Raw genomic sequence first — 8,649 nt, forward strand, 5'->3', positions numbered from 1 at the left:
ATATCGAAGCAAAACAATACCGATAAACTAAACCAACCAGCTACTCAACGTCCTCCTCCTGCTCCTCCTGAGCTGTCCAACCTGAGGCCTGCCCCGTGGGAATGGGGTGTCCAAGAATAAACAAAACCGAGGACGTGAGCGATAAGAACGCCCAGTACAAAAATATGAGTATACAGACCTATATGAAATGCACATGCTATGATCATGATACCGGGGTAGTCAAGAAACAGGAGTCACAAAAGGATCTCAACAATGCTCAGTCTAGAGGCGCCAAGTGGATAGTGCCGCGCGGTACACCTCTGGGTCACTGCATCCACTACAAGACAGACGTGGACCTAAAATGTCCCGGACCACCGAAGCCCTCCCGACCCGTCGGCCACTGTGTACTCTCGGTGTCCATGCGTCCACAAGACAGGGCTGAGCGGCCCCAAGATATAGCTTATCTCGAAAGAGATACAGCTCAACAGTAAAGGCTATCTCAAAGGAGAATACGGCTCAACATGAAATGCAACGTGCAGTAATAAACGTGACATAATAGCATGCATCATATGACATATATCAATGCACCACATAATCATGCAACACATATATGAATGTATACTCAACCAGGATATCTCGGATAGTACTTTCGTACCTCTATCACAGCAAGCCTAGCCTTACGCAACACCGCTAATCAGGTCTAGAACAAGCCTACGCATCAAAAGCACCCAATGAACAATACTACCATGCTAGACTAGCAAAACCAGCACTCCCTAGTACTATCAAAGGTTTAGGGTTTACCTTCGTCCGTCGACAGCCCTTTGATGTCGATTGCCTCGTAACTCAGGCGCCGCTACGCTACTACTCCTGGCAGCTCTTAGCTATCGCTCGACCAACAACTAACCCTAGAAACCTTCCAAATCCTCTCAACTATGAGAGAAAACTCAAGAAATTGGCAAGTCAAAATGAGGAAATCCGAGCACTATTTATAGGCCATGTTCGGATCCTCCGAACAACACTTCGGAACGTCCGAACGCTACGTGTCCATTGGCTCTTGACACCTCATGATCGGATCCACCGAACTCACTTCGGACCTTCCGAACCCTTCGGTGCTTCCGAACCATCTTCGGTCCGTCCGATCATGACTCGGTCAAAATTACACCTTAAACCTTCTTAATCACCATTAATCCGTTAATTACCCAATTTGGAATTCGGGCTACTACATTCTCCCCCCCTTAAAACGATTTCGTCCTCGAAATCTAGGCAAGAGAATAAAACACCATTGTAATACACTGCAAATATTTTTCATTACAACTGTATAACAATTACATCCCAGGCTGATCCTGGTTCAGCGCAAAAACCTGACCTTGGGCACGAGGTCGAAGATTCGAACTACCCACTGCCTGACCCTGTCTCCTCTGCTGAACAGTCGTCTGGGATCCAGAACCAGATCCTGCTCCACCTCGCAACTGAGGACAATTCTTCTTGAGATGACCCATCTCTCCGCACTGAAAACAAGCTCCTGCTGCTAATCGGCATTGCTCCGATGGATGGTTCTTCCCACAATGCGCACAAGAATCCTTCTTCTCACCAAAGCGAACAACACCGCTAGACCTTGATCCAGATCCAGAAGAAGAAGAACCAGATTTCTTGAAAGACTGAGGTCGAGGGCTCAAAACACTCGGAGGTCTAGAAGAAAGAATAGCCCTACCACGCTGGAGACTGATCTCTGCTTGACGACACCGGTTCACCAACCCATCGTACGAAGTAGGATTATCACAGACAGTGACTCGATCAAAGATCTCCTGGTTAAGGCCCTGAAGGAAATGATCGTACTTGGCTTCAGAACTGCCACTGATATGAGGCGCAAAGGGTAACAACTCGAAGAATTTCTGCTGATACTCATCAACAGACATACTCCCCTGCTTAAGGTTCAGGAGCTCAATCGTCTTGGCCTGGCGAAGGGCTGGAGGAAAGTACAGCTGCATGAACGCTGCACGGAAATCGGCCCAAGTCGCTCTACCCTGCGACTGAACTATCGGCGCAGAAGTCGATCGCCACCACCTGCGAGCACGGCCCTCGAGAAGAAAACTAAGGGTCTCCATCTTCTGCTCATCGGTGCACTGGAATGCGCGGAAACAACTCTCCATGCGCTCTATCCAATCCTCAGCATCATCAGGAGTCTCACCGCCAACTAAAGGCTTAGGCCCCATCTGCATGAAACGATGCATATCGAAACGCCTAGGACCATCCCGACGATGACGATGCTCACGATGACGTCTATGATCGTCCTGGTCACCCCATCGACCTACACTCCCCTGACTACTCCCGTCACCAAAGTGGTCAGCCATCGCTACAACAATAGAATGGGGAAACTAGTAAATTGGTCAACGGAAATCCCAAAACAGAAATCTATATCCCAAAATCGAATGCATGCTCTGATACCATAAATGTAGTGACCCGTTCCAGAATCACCTAATAATCAAGAACTAAGCATGCAATCAACCTAATTAACAATAATCAGAGATAACAGCGGAAAATACCACAAATGATAGATATACAACCCAATCGAAGTCTAGAACAACTCAAAATAAAATATCTAATACAACCATATCGAAGCAAAACAATACCGATAAACTAAACCAACCAGCTACTCAACGTCCTCCTCCTGCTCCTCCTGAGCTGTCCAACCTGAGGCCTGCCCCGTGGGAATGGGGTGTCCAAGAATAAACAAAACCGAGGACGTGAGCGATAAGAACGCCCAGTACAAAAGTATGAGTATACAGACCTATATGAAATGCACATGCTATGATCATGATACCGGGGTAGTCAAGAAACAGGAGTCACAAAAGGATCTCAACAATGCTCAGTCTAGAGGCGCCAAGTGGATAGTGCCGCGCGGTACACCTCTGGGTCACTGCATCCACTACAAGACAGACGTGGACCTAAAATGTCCCGGACCACCGAAGCCCTCCCGACCCGTCGGCCACTGTGTACTCTCGGTGTCCATGCGTCCACAAGACAGGGCTGAGCGGCCCCAAGATATAGCTTATCTCGAAAGAGATACAGCTCAACAGTAAAGGCTATCTCAAAGGAGAATACGGCTCAACATGAAATGCAACGTGCAGTAATAAACGTGACATAATAGCATGCATCATATGACATATATCAATGCACCACATAATCATGCAACACATATATGAATGTATACTCAACCAGGATATCTCGGATAGTACTTTCGTACCTCTATCACAGCAAGCCTAGCCTTACGCAACACCGCTAATCAGGTCTAGAACAAGCCTACGCATCAAAAGCACCCAATGAACAATACTACCATGCTAGACTAGCAAAACCAGCACTCCCTAGTACTATCAAAGGTTTAGGGTTTACCTTCGTCCGTCGACAGCCCTTTGATGTCGATTGCCTCGTAACTCAGGCGCCGCTACGCTACTACTCCTGGCAGCTCTTAGCTATCGCTCGACCAACAACTAACCCTAGAAACCTTCCAAATCCTCTCAACTATGAGAGAAAACTCAAGAAATTGGCAAGTCAAAATGAGGAAATCCGAGCACTATTTATAGGCCATGTTCGGATCCTCCGAACAACACTTCGGAACGTCCGAACGCTACGTGTCCATTGGCTCTTGACACCTCATGATCGGATCCACCGAACTCACTTCGGACCTTCCGAACCCTTCGGTGCTTCCGAACCATCTTCGGTCCGTCCGATCATGACTCGGTCAAAATTACACCTTAAACCTTCTTAATCACCATTAATCCGTTAATTACCCAATTTGGAATTCGGGCTACTACAAGGCATCTATTGGCATGGCTCCCTATGAGGCGTTGTATGGTCAGAAGTGCAGATCACCAGTTCATTGGGATGAAGTGGGTGAGAGATCAGATCTAGGTCCCGAGTTAGTTCAGCAGACTGCAGAAGTGGTGGTCAAGATTCGTGACAGAATGAAGACTGCCCAAAGCCGTCAGAAGAGCTACGCAGATAAGAGGAGGAGAGATCTCGAGTTTTCCGTTGGTGATCACGTTTTCGTCAAGATAGCACCCATGAAGGGTGTTATGAGATTTGGGAAAAGAGGCAAGGTGAGTCCGAGGTTTATTGGACCGTTCGAGATTCTTGACAGAGTTGGGACATTAGCCTATCGTGTAGCCCTTCCGCCGAATCTGGCCGGGGTACACAATGTGTTCCACATCTCGATGCTAAGGAAATATTTGGCTAATCCTTCGCACATTCTGAGTTATGAGCCTTTGCAGCTTGCTCCAGATTTGTCTTATGAGGAAAGACCGACTCAAATCCTCGACCGACAGGAGCGCCGACTCCGGAACAAAGTGACTAAGCTAGTCAAAGTTCAGTGGCTGAATCAATCAGGGGAAGAGGCCACTTGGGAGTCAGAGGCAGTTATGAGACTTCGCTACCCGGAATTGTTCGGTAAGACTTAATTTCGAGGACGAAATTTATATAAGTGGGGGAGGAACTGTAAAACCCAATTTCGTATACGTACAACCTATACATTTATTTAATTCGTTAAATCATTTATTTTGATTTAAAATGAGTTTAGCCATGCATAATTTAATTAAATGCATTATTTTAAATATAGTCATGCTTATGTGATGCACGCTAAAATACTTTTCGAGTTTCATGTTTCAGACGTTTATTCGAGGCGAGATTGAGGAAAAGACCCGGTGACGATTCTTGGCAATTTTAAAGATGGTATTTTATTTTAAGTTGAGTTTGGGAGAATTTTAAATAATTTATTGAGTTTTAGCATTTTAAGCTTAATTTATTTATTTATTAATTTTAAGACTTTAAAACTTTTAAAAGTTTAACAAGTATGCACTTTATTTTATTAGGGGGACTTTATTTAAAGATGAGTATAGTTAATATTTTAACTAATTTATTATTTGTGTCAACCTTTTTAATAAGTATTTGATTAGCATGTTATTTATTTTAATTAAGCAAAATAAATTCCCTAATTAAGCACAAAACTCACACACACATTACACACTTTCACACACACCTGTCACGCTTAAACACACACACACACTTTATCAATTCTAGTTTTATTATTTTAAAAGAGAAAACTAGGGTTCTTCATTAGCATAGCAGCCGCCCACCCCCTCTTCAGATTCCAGCAAGGTTTTCGTGAATTTTATTGCAAGAAAACGGTGCCACGTTCGACCCGGATCAACCTCGCTTCTATCTCCGCTTCGGTAACGTCGTTCGGTATTTTTAAATATCAAAAGGCACGTATATTATGTTTTTGATGCATCGATCTTGTCATATTATGCGTGGTGTTGTTATTTATGCCAAAAATATATGTGTGATGCGTAGGAGTTTGAGCAATCGTGTTTAGATCAAGTTTGAAGCGATTTTGAATCACCAAATTCACGTTCTTACTGTTCTGGCGAAAACTGCGATTTTTCGGTTCATATTTTGAGAAAACTTTAACTAGAAAATTGTAGAACTTTTCGATGCCTTCGATTTGATATAAAATTCGAGATTTTTGGACGAAAATTGAGTGAGTTATGATGTTTTTCGTGAGACTTCTCAAACTGAAATTTTCAGAAAATTATGTTATTGATGCGTTTCTTGAAGTTTTATGTTGCAGGCTTCGTTGGAGATCGACGGGCAATCGTTGCTGCGTACGGGTATGTTAGTGATGATGTTAAGAGTGTTTTTGAGGTTCCGTTTTATGTCGTTAGGCACTCGAAATAATTAGAAGTCATAGGAAGCATTTGATGTCAATGTCCGTATTGATGGGTCGTACGAATTGTAGGGTGAACGTCGTTATGTTGAGGCGTATTCATGAGTTTAGTTCATTGCTATGGTGACCTAGGATAGTCTCAAATTGTTGAATCTTGTTCCATTAGGTGATAATTGGGATAATAAACATTGTGTAAGTTTTTCCTCGCAAGTTCAGTATTTCGAGGCCACACGGACCCCAACACGGATCCTGGCACGGGGTCCGTGCCTTTGTTTTCTTCACGGTGTCAAACTTGCGCACGGACACGGACCCCCACACGGATGTAGGCACGGGGTCCGTGCCTTCCCATTTCTTCGAGACATTTTTCCAGCGCACGGACACGGACCTCCACCCGGATCTAAGCACGGAGTCCGTGCCCCTTTTTCTTCCCGAGCACTTCCTTCACAGTAGGTAGACGGACCCGTACACGGACCCGGGATAGGGGTCCGTGTACTCACTGTTTGGGAAAGATTTGAAAGTTGTTTTCGAAGTTTGATGTCATGGTTTAGTGCAAGGATTATCAAGGTCGAGTCAAGGGAAATTTTAGAATGTCCTAAGAATTTATTTAACTTGAGAGTGAGTATGATTCTACGGCTAAGCTATGCAAGTTAAGAATGGAATTTCATGTTAGTATGTGCAGCAACGGCCCCGATCGATGTCCAACGAATCCCTCAACGCCAAGTAAATATGTATGACGTGTAAAGAAAATATTTGAAGTTTTTGAGGTATGCTAAATGTCTCGTGACCAAAAAGTGAATGGGTTTGGAAGTCGGTGAACGTGGCCGAGGACCTCTCCACCCCGTTAAATGATGAACGGGTTAGATCGTGGTTGGAAAGCGTTAAATGATGAACGGGGACCAACCGGCCCGTTAAATGATGAACGGGGATCTCATGTATGTGGCAGTGGATACGTCCCTGTCAGCCCAGTACTATGGTGTGTCTGATCAGGCATTTATTAAGTTAAAGGTCACTTGCTTTGAAACATCCTCTACGCAAATGATGAAGTTTAGTATGTTGAAGTATGAAGGCATGTTTAAGAAAAGTTTATGTTCTTAGCACGTCATAGTATGCAAGTTCAAGTTTAATTCAAGTTTAAGTTTATTATTAAAGTTCAAGTTTCAAGTTATGTACGTTCTATTTTAAAGATGCATGTGATTTTTATTATTGTAGTATTCGTTATTCCAGTTTATACGTGTTGAGTCTTTAGACTCACTAGACTTGATCGATGCAGGTGAGTACGTTGAGGAGGAGACAGGAGGTGGCGACCAAGGGGCAGGCTTGGATTGAGCGGCAGGCTAAACCCGAGGACCGCAAGTTTATGTTTTTAAGCACAGTTTAAAATACTCTGAATTTTTATGATTGGATGTGAGACATTTCGAGATAACCTTTCTTTAAACAAATTTTATTGATGGCGAATGATTTCAAAACTATTTATGAACGTTGAGTGACTACCGTATGGATGTTTACATTTAATAAAGAAAATTTTAAATTTTTCCGCAATTTTTGAATGATAAAAGTACGGTACGTTACATAGTCTCTGTGGGACCGATAGTTGGACTCATCGTCCATTTACTATAACTTGATCTAGTCCGCTTGCTAGATTTATTCCCAACCGATTTAACTGGCCAATCACCCACAATAGTTTTTGAAAATTAGGAGAGGAAAAACAAGGAGTCTTTGTCGCTCGTTTGTCCTTCTTCGCACATCATGCCAACGATCGTATATTCGAGTGTTCTAAAATGCAAAGGCACGCTTCTAAACTTCTTTGACGCACCATTCAAATCATATTATGCTTGTTTTACATATTTTTGCATGAAAAATAATGAGGTACAAATCGCTTAACGTTTTGACGATTGTTTTCAAAATTTTGATGATTTTACGCTTATTTGAAAAACGTTACGATTTCTAAAGACACACTGTCAATAGGATGTTTTTAAGGGACGTGAAAAGAGTCGTTAGGGGACAATATGTGTGTTGGAACCGAGCTTGGCAATGAAGGAAACAAACCTAGGATTTTCTAGGGTTTCTCTTGGGGGAAGGCTACGGCTTGGAGGAGTAGGGTGTCAGGGCTCAGGCAGGGGCCTATGATGGACGTGACTCGTCGCTAGGAAGAGTCCTAGCATGGCTGGACTCTGTGGCTGTAGCGAAGGGGGAGTCTACGCGCACAAGGACTCTCACCCATGCATGCGTCGGTTGGATTCTTCAATGGGGTGCGTGGCTCGGTTAGTGATGGTCTAGACTAGTCCAATAGGGTATAAGGAGGATGACCTGGGGTCAGGGCTCGGGCTGGTTCAGCATGGTCCATGGTGGCTCAATGAAAGAGGGTCGCGGCTAGGAGTTCATGCTCAAGGGTGCTTCGCATGGGCTGGGGCTGGTGCGTTGGTCCAGGAGGGTTCAGGTAGGGTCCAAAAGGGTCAGGATCAGGGTCAGGGCTGGTCGAGGGTGGCTCGTGGTTTGGGTGAGGCCGAGGGTTCCTAAGGACTTTAGGGCTCGAACATGGCTTGGTGATTGCTTTTCTATATTTATATATATACTTTAAAACAAATTCTGCCCCAAGATTGTGAATTTTTAGTTGTGTCGATGGCATGATACATTGCGCCACCAAATGTAAATCATCTGCTAAGCAATCAACATTTTACACCAGTGTGTCTCCCATATTTTGAAGTGATATCAGTTGCACCGGATGAAGATCGTCAACTGCAGTAAAGAATTTGCTACTATGGTATTGACACAAGACTTTAGCTTTCAAGGAAAAAAATGGATTTAATTTGGATACAAAAATTTTGAAATAACTTCAAGAGTCCAATAGAAAAATAATTTAATTCAAAATATATATATAACTGCACACTTTTTTGTTCATCATCAGTAGAAGATTATAATATATAAAAGACGCATATATTGACTATTTATTT

This window comes from Primulina eburnea, chromosome 16, assembly GCF_022965805.1.
Source record: "Primulina eburnea isolate SZY01 chromosome 16, ASM2296580v1, whole genome shotgun sequence".
Classification (NCBI taxonomy): Eukaryota; Viridiplantae; Streptophyta; class Magnoliopsida; order Lamiales; family Gesneriaceae; genus Primulina; species Primulina eburnea.